The sequence below is a fragment of the Cyprinus carpio genome, chromosome A19 (genome assembly GCF_018340385.1).
Source record: "Cyprinus carpio isolate SPL01 chromosome A19, ASM1834038v1, whole genome shotgun sequence".
NCBI lineage: Eukaryota > Metazoa > Chordata > Actinopteri > Cypriniformes > Cyprinidae > Cyprinus > Cyprinus carpio.
Window position 1 is genome coordinate 15,898,043 of NC_056590.1, and position 13,069 is coordinate 15,911,111.

At 34.9% G+C, this 13,069-nt stretch overlaps 1 pseudogene; it reads right to left on the reverse strand.

Moving 5' to 3' along the window:
• Window positions 1-4,657: 4,657 nt before the first annotated feature.
• LOC122148853 lies at window positions 4,658-12,125 on the reverse strand (annotated as a pseudogene).
• Window positions 12,126-13,069: the final 944 nt, after the last annotated feature.

The following is a 13,069-nucleotide window of genomic DNA, read 5'->3' on the forward strand; positions in this document are numbered from 1 at the left end:
CCCATGGCTTGTCCTAAAGTCTTATGAAAATGATGAAAACTATTAGACTATTGGATTATAGAGTAGTGTAGATGTGTCACTCGTATAGTTTTGAATGGGACAATGCTCAATATGGCTGGCTCCCCCCGATTCTGAGTAAAAAGAGCCAATCGATTACGCAGATTCAGTTCATGCACTCGCTTTAGAAGTCCCCGAATGTAATCCACCCCTTTCTTGCCGTAAAAATGGGCACGGCCATTTGTAAACGCGCTGTCTCCCCCCGAATGTAAACAAAGCTGATTACGCCAGATGGTTGTATCATTGCATTGGTGCTTTCTCCCCCGAATTTAAACAAGCTTGGCGAACATTGCGGAGATTGATGTTCATCCCACACGCAAAGTGCTAGGACCTCCACAACAAACGTAAACAAGGTGATTACACCAGATTACATATCATGCCTTAAAGCGCTAGTTCACCTAAAAATGTAAAATTCGCTCATTATTCCAAAGCCTTAACACCTTTGTTACTTCGTACACAAAATTAAGATATTTTTGATGAAATGTGAGAGCTCTCGGGTGCATAGAAAAAAGCAGTTCAATAAATATATGTTAGTTTTTGTTGTGCTTTGCTCTCGAAAAAGTATTCTTGTAGCTGCAAAGAAAACAAAAGTTGAGTCAATGATTGTCTCCCCCGAGGACTGTTTTCCGCCATTTTAGAGTCCTTATTCACAATTTTCTGGACCTGAAGAACATTCTCAGTTGAACATTGTCTATATGCAGAGTACTGAGAGCGCTTTCTATTTCGAATCGAAAATATGATTTAAGATTGTGTTCCGATGATGAAAAAGGTCTTAAGGGTTTGGAACGCACATGACGGGTGAGCGCTTTCTCCCCCGAACGTTTCGTGATTTTGGGGTAAATACGCAGATTAAGTTAATTTGAGAGAACTCTCACTGATAAACAACTTAGAGAATATAGAGAATGAAAAAGATAAATGAAAGATAATTGCAAAGTTTGTTTTGTTCACTGTAGTCAGCACAAATTATATTAACCCTTAATGGGTGTTTATATTGTTTTGTCCAACCCCTGTGTAATTAATAACAACATATTATTATATACAAAAACACACATATAAATGTATACATATATTAACATAATATATTGCATAATAATATAAAAGGCTGCATTGTCATTATGCCAAACATTGTTTTTCTTCTGATTCACCCTAAAAGAAAACACCAGTAATGTGTCATTTTGTCTTGTTTTCCTTCCATGTCTTTAGGCACAGCATAGTACTATTGGCTAATTCATAAAGCATCGATGAGATCTTAAGTGAACCGAACAGCTGTACTTTTTAAAATTAATTCTAAACAGCCTCTTTTGAAAGTGTTTATATTTATTTTCTAGGATTTTATATGATGCAAACAAGTAACACTAAAGGAAATGAAGAAAGAAAATAATTCACCAAATGCTTTATTATTTGGTAAATAATTTATTTTACATCTATATTACATTCAAACCAATGTCATAAATATACACTAGCTTTTTTTTTCTTCTTCAATAAAATAGTGCCTTATTGTCAGTTTCAAGGCATCCTTATCAGATTTACAAAAAGAAAACACAAAGTATTGTTATTCTTTTCCACTGGTTATTGGTTGGATTTAATATTTGTATCGGTGTGTCCATTTGTTTTCTTTTATTTTATATAGGCAAAAGTTGGTCCTCGATATTCTTCAGCTCCTGCTCCATATTTGCAATCTGCTATTTCAGAACACAATAAATGCATGCAAGCTCCTTCAGCTGCTGAAATATATTACTCTATAGACAAGGATGAAGCTTTCTCACGGGATATACAGAATGAATAATATTCAGTGCATGCATAAACATTTCAATCCACATAAATACATGTGGTTAATCTCCAGCTGAACTTTAATAACACAAAATAAATAATGAGGTTTTCTATTGAAAATGGAATTTAAACAGTGTATGAAAAAAAATTGTGCAATGAGGCATGCAAGCACGCTTCATGCATTTTGAGTAACATGGAAATCTGCGAGACTAGCTAGTATGTAAATCTGTTTTTTAAATGTCTTTCTCATGAATAGGAGGGTGAATCTCACAAAGAAATGTCCAGGTTATATTTCACATTACAATTTAAAAAACCAAACAAAACAAACAAAAACAATACAAATGAAGCCTATTTTTAGACTAAATAAATTGTAAAAACCACATTAGCAATGCAATATAATAATTTTCATTAGTGTAATAAAGAGGGAGAATTCATAATCCAGACATGAGACATGTTTTTAATTAAATTAGTGTAATAAAGAGGGAGAATTCATCATCCATACATGAGACATGTTTTTAATTAAACAATCATATATACAAAACTGTACAAATTGTGATGCAAAAAATAATGTAATAATATATATATATATTCATACTATATATATGATATATATATATATATAATTATATATATAATATATATAAAACACTGCACCACTAAATACTGCAAATTATGAGCTATTGTAGTAGTGACACTTACACAGCTAATAACCAAAATTAGTGCTAAGTCAACAAAAACTTGAGGTTCTCTCACAGTCAGGTCTTTCCTTCGTCTGCTGGCACTGGGCCCTCAGTAACCTCGCCACTCTGACCACTTCCTGTACAAAAGAGAAGTCAGCCTCCTCCTTAGGAAAACAGCAGTGCTCCTGAAGTGAAGAAGGAGATTAAAAAGAACTGTTTTTTTTTTTTTTTTTTTTTTTTGGCTAAAAGAGCGCTTCATGTTATCAGTTGGCGTCTGTGAGTGCTACTTTGTTTGGGTAGGGGTGCACACACAGGCTGCCAGACGTCCTGTCAGGGTCAGCGTAAGGCAGGAGTCTCTGCCACAGCTCCTCTGTGAGGAACGGCATAAAGGGCAAAAGAGATGGACACGCTGTGATACAACACAGACCTGCCACCTGCCTTTCTCCAGCTCTCTGTTCCTCACTACAACAGCCTTCACCTTTCAACACCGGCTTGAAGCTTTCCTGAAGACGACAGTGCTTCCCTGAAGATCCACCAGTATCATGACAGATCATACTCACCAGATAGACGTCACACAGTCTGTGGAGCCAGAAAGAGTGCAGTGCAGACGTGACCGACCCGTGTGGAGCTCGTAGCTCTGGAAACCCCCTCACACTGCTGAACCATGCTGCACAGACGCCAACAGATGCACCTGTCCATGCTGGGGTGCGTTTCCCAAAACCATAGTTGCTAACTAAGTTAGCAACTTTGTTGGTTGCAATGCAAATTTCCCATTGCCAACCAACTAAAACAGGTTAGCAACTATGGTTTTGGGAAACGCACCCCTGGAGAGAGGAATGGTCTGAGAGACAAAGCCAGAAAAACATTAAATTAACTCTATGTAAGTTTTTTGTTTTATCTTGAAATATCAGTTTCAGAATCGTTCTGATGTTACACAGACTTATAATAATAACGCAAATGGATCTAAGCAGGGTTGCCAAGTCCACAGTTTTATCCCTTGTTGGGTTGTTTTTTTTTTGAATTTTCTTCTTAAAGTTTTAAGATATGATATAGTGCATAAATTATATCTGACTGTAATTCTTGCTTTGAAACATTTTACCCATTTTATGTTCCAGTGATAAAACCCTGCTAGAGTAAGGGGATTTTTGTGAAGAGGCAGCACTGGTAGGGTGCCTTTACTACTATATATACAGTGATTTTTCAAGTTGAAAGTGCATATACTATGTATGTAGGTAGGTATTGTAGTATAAAGTGATTTTTCAAGTTGAAAGTGCATATAACGCATAACAGAGACTGTGAACTATGTATTGTAGGTATGGAGTGAGAGGTTTTTGGTGTTTTTTTTAGTTGGCCTTATGAGTTAAGAATTTTTCAATGCTTATAATGAGAGAGCAATGTGACTAATAGCTATTATAGAGTTTTAGTCTAAACATTTGATCACATCTGACTGAATTTAATGTTTTTTAAAGTCTCTTAAGCTCACTAAGATGCATTTATTTGATCAAAAATACAGTAATACGGTTAAAAACAATAATATTGTGAAATATTATTACAATTTAAAATAACTGTTTTCCATTTGAGTATATTTTAAAATGTAATTTATTTCTGTGATCAAAGCTGAATTTTCAGCATCATTACTCCAGTCTTCAGTGTCACATGATCATTCAGAAATCATTCTAATATGCAGATTTGCTGCTCAAAAAAAAAAAAAAAACTATTACTGATTATAATTATCATCAATGTTGTGCTTTCATATTTTTGTGAAAACCATGATTCATTTTTATAGGATTCTTTGATGAATAGAAAGTTCAAAAGAACAGCATTTATTTGAAATATAAATATTTTGTAACACCATAGATGTATTTACTTTCACTTTTGATCAATTTAATGTGTCCTTGCTAAATATTAATTTCTTTAAAAACCCCAAACCTCTGAATAACAGTGTATACATTAAAAAAATCACATCAAATACGGCACATACTTTTATACTTTTCCTTTCTTTTGTTTTTCTTAATTAAATTTAAATTATTTGTATTTGGATTAGGGTTGATTTGGTTTTTGTAACGGGCACACTGTGAAACTCCCAGCAAACACAGTTATCAACTGATGGGAAAAATCTCACTGAAGAACTGAGACTTAACCCGTCAAACTGATTTTCTGCCATTTGCTCCTACAAGTCATTTGCACTGGCTATGATTTAGTCTCATTACACCAAACAAGCAAATGTAAAACAGCATAGTGCCAATGCAAGACAAAATACAGCACAAGATAAAGTGTGTACTTTATTTAAACCTTGATGCAGAGCGATCATTAAATCATGTGGGCATCATTCAGATCAGCTCTCGTGCTGTAACACCCAGCGAGCAGCATTCATCTGGGTTGCTTTATTGATTTAATGAAGATATATTGGTAAACTTGGATCATGCAGCTGGGCGAGGGTGAAGCGCACGGTCTGCCACATCTTATTACAGAAATGTCTACAGCTCAGCACATGAGACACAAGCCAGGCTGATGTCCTCTCCTGAGACAGGGTTCGAGGAAAACATCAGCAGCGGGAGTGAAGAGCTCTGGGTGCATCTGATCGTAAGGTTTGATTACAGCACTCTCTAATGAGGTTGACTTACCCTGGGCCTTATAAGAGCAGAGCGCAAACCTCAACGCATCTGTCCCACACTCTGGAATCCCTTTGGGGTAATCTTTCTTCTGCAGACAGGACACAGGAATTGAGGAGAACTTGCTCATTTGGAAACGACTGGATCACTAGAATAGAGCAAACCTTGTACTGACCTGTGCTTCCATGGCAACCACGCTTTCCTTGACTTTCTCTTGAAGTCTCTACAGAGATTAAACCAGAATGTGCAAGAAGATGAAGTCTTTAGCCGTTTCATATATTAAGATTTCAGCACAGATCGTTGTGCTTTCAGAGCGAGTTGAGTCAGTTCTGCCCTGAGGCCTTCATAAAGACATCTCACTGATAGATGTCCATTGCCTGCTGTACAAAGTCTTGTTTTATTCATTAATAAGTCTAAATTATTACTTTTATCAATATACTGAGGAGTTAGTGTTCGTAGAAAGTAAAAAAGTTAATGGAGAGAAAAAAAATAACGGATAGAAAGGACAAAGTTTTCTAACCTCTAATGTTAGTCTAATGGTATGAAATTACAGAAGTGTATAAAAAAATACATTTTTACCCAAATATATTCCAGTGTTATTTTAGTATTATTTATATACTTGGGTAGTATTTATTATTATTATCAGTTTCTATTTTATTTAATTTAGTTCTTGTCATTTTATTGTTATTTAGTAATTTTTTTATGATTTTTTCATATTTCTTTTAAGCAGTTTATTTTAGTTTAGTTTTAGTAATTTTGTACTTCACTTCAAATTTTATTATTATTATTATTATTATTATTATTATTATTTTTATGTACACGCATTAAATTCTGGCCAATATAAGTCAATAATTATTTTCAGGGCCCATAAAAAATAAAGGGCTGATATCAAAATTCTATACTCTTTTTTTCTAAATTAAAAAACAACAACAACAACTAAATTATTAGTTTAAATGCTACAAGTGAAATTAAGAAGCACAACTTCATACACAATATAAAAATCTATATTAATTCTGAGATTATTGTAGATTAGATTTAACAGTATTAGTAAATAAGTATTTTTCAAGATTAAGTGTTAGAGTGTTAGATGACAGCAAAGGTAATATAAATGGAAAAATATAGTGTGCACAATTAAATATTCAATATCAACAATTACTGATCAATTAAAACTATCTCTATTATTGGTCCATATGTATTGGGCTTCCCCACTATTAGCTTTGAAACATGGACCAAATATATTGATGACTCATCGCATGCACAGATTTTTGTCCAATCAAATGCTCTCTCACTGATACCACCTGCAAATGACTAGCAATATCAAGCAGTGAATTATGGTCAATGCTGTGGCATAAACTAAAGGCTATTAAAAATGTAGACAAGCTCTTTGATTGGCTCCATCCCAACGTCTAGTTTCAACAGTAAAAATACATCAAAACAGCATCACTTTTTAGGCTGAGAGTGTGTATGTGTCTGTACATCCAAAGAAACCCCTGAGATGACATCAAGAGGATCAATGACATTTCCTAAAGATTTACTCATCTTCCGCCCATATTTATCTCTCACCAGAGAGTGAAAGAGCACCTGTCTGACACAGTGACGGAGCAGAGAGAGAAAGAGCAATAAAAGAGTCAGAGCTGCACCAAACAGAGACATGTTGATGGCAAAACAGACGGTAACATTTCTCAGTGACATTTTGGATACTTTTGTTATATGACGCACATCGCAATATAAATTTTCAGTTCCTGCCAAACTTACGATATGGCATTTAGAGTTATGAGCTCAGGGATAAGCCATCAACCCAACCTGTTTAAAGGGCAGCTGGCCGGTCACCTCTCTGCCCAGCATCCCCATTCTGGCCACCCAGAAGATGAGGTCACTTCCTGTTTCCAGAATGGAATTGGGGTAGAAGTGTTTCAAGTCTTCTGTCTGAGGATAGAGAGTGAGATCAAAGCTCATCTCCAGAATGTCAATAATACACAGACTTTATGATTTTTTTGTTGGGACTCTTTCATGAGTTTATGAAGCTGAAAGTAAAAATGGAGTTTAAAATGAAGAACCTGCTGAGGCCAGCCGAGCATTGCGAACGGGAAGAGACCAGAAGAGAACCAAGTATCAAGCACATCTGGGTCTGAAACAAACATTTCAAAAAAGTCACAATTCAGTGCTACAGTAACGCATTATTGAACTACATCACTTGCTAAAATAGTTTTTCTGCTGATTATTATTAATTATAAATAGTTACCAGGGGCTAAAAAAAAAGTGCCTTAGAAGTATCATAAGAGCAGCCCAAATTATTATTAATAATTTTTAAATTATTATAAGTCTTCTTCATTATAAAAACAGAGTATGGTATGTAGTATGTTATAATATATATTTGGATTGTTGCACTCTTTTATTTTCATTTCATTGAATGTTGATCTATGTGACGTGTTTACGTGAGTCTAATGCTGATTATATACTGGCTGTGTCATTTGAAGTCCAAGACAAATTTCCCTAAAATGCAACAATAAAGTTAATTCTACTCTATCCATTCTGAAAACATATAACAGCTTTGTGTGAAGAACCAACCAATGTTTAGGTTATTCATTGAACACTCAAATCTCATTCATGTGGTTTGAATTAGCGCATATTCATTAATGGAGTCACTATAAGTTTGGAAGATAAAAAAAAAAAAAAAAAAATCATATAAGGTTTCAATAAGAACCCATAAATTAGTAACATAACACATTATGATTCCTCTACTATACATAATAGATAATTAATTTCTTTCTTTCAAAGAAATATATTGAAACATACACTACTGTTAAAAAGTTTGTGGTCAGGACAATTTTTTTTTTTTTTTTTGTGGAAAGAAATAAATTTTATTCATCAAGGATGCATTAAACCGAACAAAAGTAACAGTAAAGATTTTTTAATGTTTAAAGACTGTACAGTATTACAGTTTTCACAAAGGTATTAATCAACACAACTGCTTTACACACTGATAATAATAATAAATGTTTCTTAAGCAGCAAATTTCTGAAGGATCATGAGACACTGAAGACTGGAGTAATGATGCTAAAAATTAAGCTTTGATCACAGGAATAAAAGGGATAGTTCACTCAAATGAAAATTACCCCATGATTTACTCACCCTCAAGTCCAGTGGAGATTATGAGTAATAAACAGGGAAATAAACCAGTCATTGATGCAAACTTCATCAATATTTGTATATATATATATTTATATATATATATGTTCTAACAACATGCCATCCTAGTTGTCTATTTGACTTTCTTCGTATATGACTTTATTATTTATGATGTATAGATTCAGAGTTTTATGTATGTAGTATGTGTATAGCTTTTGTGTTAAGTGACAAACACCGAAGCACAGAGGAGAGAGCAAACAAAACACCGGTCACAAATTAGAAGTACAAAAGAAGGATCTGTAAAGAAAAATGGCGGGGGATTTCTGTATTAGCCAAGAGGAAACTGGTTTTCCTTTGCAGTAAACAAAACTTGGTTCTCGCGAGACTAGCATATTCTCACTGGAGCTTATGTGACGCCTACATCCTACGTCATCTGCCGGACGCCACTCTCTACTGAACACACATACGACAGTTAGCGGAAGCTAGAGATTATGGTTTATAAAGTTTTACATTTGGATATTTTTCTTACACAAACTCATCACTTTGCTTCAGAAGGCTTTTATTAACCTCCCGGAGCCGCGTGGAGCACTTTATAATGGATGGATGCACTTTATTTTGCTTCAAACTCTCTACCACCCATTCACTGCCATTATAAAGATTGGATGGTGAACCTTAAGGTGTTTATGTTTTCAAAAACATTAAAAATCTTACCAACCCTAAACATTTGAATGGTAGTGTAGATTAGGAGTATAAATCATTGAAACAGAAGTGTGGCTGATGTGAACTCTCACCTTGTGTGAGCATGATGGCATCAGGATTCACTCCAAACATCACAGCGGCACATTGTCGAGCCTCTGCAGCACTTCTGCCCCCCAAACCCACTCCTCCTGCTCCAGACACAGCCAAGAACCGTCAACGCTTCAGTCAAGACCTCACCTAATATGATCAGGCTCGATTCATTAATGCATTATGCTGTAGCAGGTACGTTTAAATCATCTCTGGCCTACAGATTTTATGATAGTACCCCACCTCTTCTGTGTCCTTTGAGTCTTCCAATGTCACTCGATAGGCTGGTATCTGATGACCCCACCAAAGCTGTCTGGAAATACACCAATCGCTGCAAGGTGGAAATTAACAGAAGTGTGTACTTGGTCAAACATACAGACAGACATAGAGTTGAACATAAATAGATAGGTTGGTATGTTTTTAAAATTTTGATTTGATTGATTAAAAAGATCCATGCAGGGTAAATAATAAGACTAACCTGATGTTGGACAGTCAGCCCTTCCACATTTTTGTATAATAGTAAGGAATTATCTCCTTCTTCCACTGCCTAAAAAGAGCATTTACATGCATATCAATGTGTAAACAGAATAATGAAATTAACAGTTAATTAATAGTTTGTCCGCTATCATTGACCAGTAACAGGAATATGTTTTCCAGTAAAGCACTCGATGAGCCACACATTTGCTGTTGCTCGAGGGAATATTGACAGATACAGTTAATACAACACACACGCCCGCACACCACACACACACACACCAACAAAACCAGCATTATGTTAATTTAACCATGTACTGTAAATATGCATGTATGTTTGGTATCCTCAAATGTTTAGAGATGGTAAGATTTTCATTAAGGTTTTTTAAAGAAGTCTTTTATGTTCACCAAGGCTGCATTTATTTGATCAAACACAGTAAAATCAGTAACACTGTGAAATATTTGTACAATTTAAAATAACTGTTTTCCATTTTTAAATATGATTTATTCCTGTGATCAAAGCTGAATTTTCAGCATCATTACTCCAGTCTTCAGTGTCACATGATCCTTCAGAAATCATTCTTATAGCTGATCTGCTGCTCAAGAAACATTTCTGATTATTATCAATGTTGAAAACATTGTGAGTGATATAACAATAAGTAATATATAAATATGATTTCATTGCGAACTATGAGAAAGAGTTACTGTGTGGTTTAACACATCAGCACCATTTCAATCTGATTCAACCACACATTTAAGTCACGCTCACTCACTTGAATTGCTTTTCTGCTCATTTCCTGACAGCGCACAAACCACTGTTTTCTTCAGCAATGACATCTCCAGAACGACTATGTGGGAGGAATAAAATCAAAGAGAGGACAAAAGGTCAAAGACTACTGGTATTTTTTTAGTCGAAAGAACATGACAAAATTTTTTTGAAAGGAATTGTCTATCCTGAAGTAAAAATGTAGTGTAATATAGCCAGATAATTCAGCAGCCTGTAAGTTCTTTTCAAAGTAAGTGGATGAGGAAAGGTTTACTGCTTATGGACCAGGTTATATCTGCGGATTGGTAATGACATGGGATGCTCCTTCTTTCCTCTGCACAGCTTCTTCTCAATCAGCGCAGTAATTACTCATTACCTCGCATCAAATTGCTTAACACCCTAAGAGACAGAAACGTTTCATGCTAAATATCCATAGAAATATTCTTTTAAATATAGACCCTCTATACAGATTCCTTATATACTGTAGATATCTAGATATGCTTTAACTTTCTAGACCAGACTTCCCACCATTTTAGGAGGCTGAATGTGGATAGGTTGGTCTCAGAGCCCTTTCAAACTCTCTGTAGTTTGATGATCTTGAGATATCCTGTAGCTTGCTGACCTTCTGTAATACATACCGCTAATGCATATGTAGAGGCCTACAGTACAGATGCCTCTGACCTTTTATAAAAGTCTTTCCATTGAGACAGACCTTCAGTTTGTTCATCTCAGAGCCCTCTGACACTCTGTAAACATTCACAATCCTGACATGTTCCTACAACCTCACTGAACACTGTAATATATACATTTAGATGCCTGCAGTTTTCTTTGACATTTATATAAAAAACATTTAAAAAAAGCCTTTCCAACATGCAAGAAAAGACTGAGAATGTTTTCTTAGAGCCTCCTGACACTCAAACTGAATGGGCTTCTTTGTGTGAATAATACAGATTGATGTTCAAACCAAGGACAATAACTATAAATATAGCTATAAATCAATTTTTAATCATTTGAATAATTTAATTTCTATTCTTTGAGAATATGGAAATACACATCACAGCTATTACGATAACGAAACAGAGGAACTATATCGTTGGAAAGACTTTCCAGCTGATGAACGATAAAAACATTGATAGCCAACTTCATAGTGTGCTTGTAATAAACAAAACTTTATTGTCCACTGGTGTAGACACTAACATACTTATTGTTTTTTTTAAACAGGCCTTAAGTATTGAGTACTGTATTTTAAGTCAGTGTCTTAGGGGTCACAATCATTTTCAGTGGGAATCAGAAGTCTTTGCCTATATAAAGCTTTAAACTAGGAATTAAGTGAACCCAATCCTAAAGCTGCATACTATATCATATGATCCAATAATGTAATAATGGTTTAGTAATAATCTCAAATCAGTCTGAGGTATGGTCAAAGAGGCTTGGGAGTGAATGTCTCTGAGAGAGCAGGAAGTCAGTGTGGTCATGAGCTGGTGTCACTTTTAACAGCACCTGTGAAGGCAAAGTTGAAAGACAGGAGCTGAGACTAAAGGTGCAGTCACAAATTTCACAGGCAAAAAATGTTCACCGTCTATTGTCACTACTGTAGAGATGTATGAAGCACAGCTCACACAGAAGTCACTTTAAACCTTGTCTCGGCATTTTAAAGCTTCCTGTAAATTTGTATGACCAACTTTTAAATCAGTGCGAAATCTCTTGAAATCTATTTCGCCCTCACACAAAATTCCTGATCATGAATTCCAATTGAAATGACTGGATTTGAACCACTGGTCTTCGAATCTGACTGGCTTTCACCATTTCTATAATCAGTCTGCTTTCGGTATTTCTCACAGCGAGTGTCATGGCGGACGCCCAAATCTACTATAATTTTAAAAATAATCAGTGGTGGACGAAGTACACAGGTCAAGTACTTGAGTAAACATACAGATATGTATAATAAAATATTACTCCAGTAAAAGTAAAAGTACTCATTTTTCAATTTTACTCGAGTGAAAGTACAAAAGTACTCGATTTTTTTTATGTACTCAAGTAAAAAAGTACTGATAAATAGATTTATTTAGCAATTTTTAATAGGCTACTTAATTACTCTAATTTAATTTTATATCAGCACATATTTTTTACAATCCTACTGGTCAAAATACCTGGGATTTTCCCAAAATAACCACTATATGAGTCTATAAGACATATTTTTGTTGTTTTATATGGAATACTTTGACGAGAGTGATGTAGTAATGTTCACTGTGAAGCTTACACTGTGATGTTCCTGAGAGAAAACAGATCTGACCATCTGATCTTCACCAGTAAGATAAAAGTGTTTTAAAGTTTGTTGTTTTGCAGAACATCAGAAGTTATATATGACGTGAGAATAAGTGCCTGAAGTTAGGAAGAACATTTTAAGGTGAATATAATATATTTACATAATGATTTTTTTCTTCTCAAACCTCGTCTGTGGTGTAAAAACACCCCTGGTCTAATACCCCCAGAGGGGAATCATCAGTTCCCACTTTGATAATTACTGTACTTACCACTTTTCTGAACATCACAGCCGTTCTTTTCCCACAGATGTAATTCTCTCTAGGGTGGTTGAAATAACAATTTTTGGGACTTTATTGTAAATCTAAAGAGTTTACCTCAAATTAGCACTTAGCAAGCTGGTTACTATAGACAGTTAGCATCAGCTAACAATATTTAAATTATTTTCGGTTATTAATACAAACTTGGCATTAAAATATCAATAATAAAATCAATTTTTGGTTTACCACTATTTTAAGGTGTCCTGGTTACCA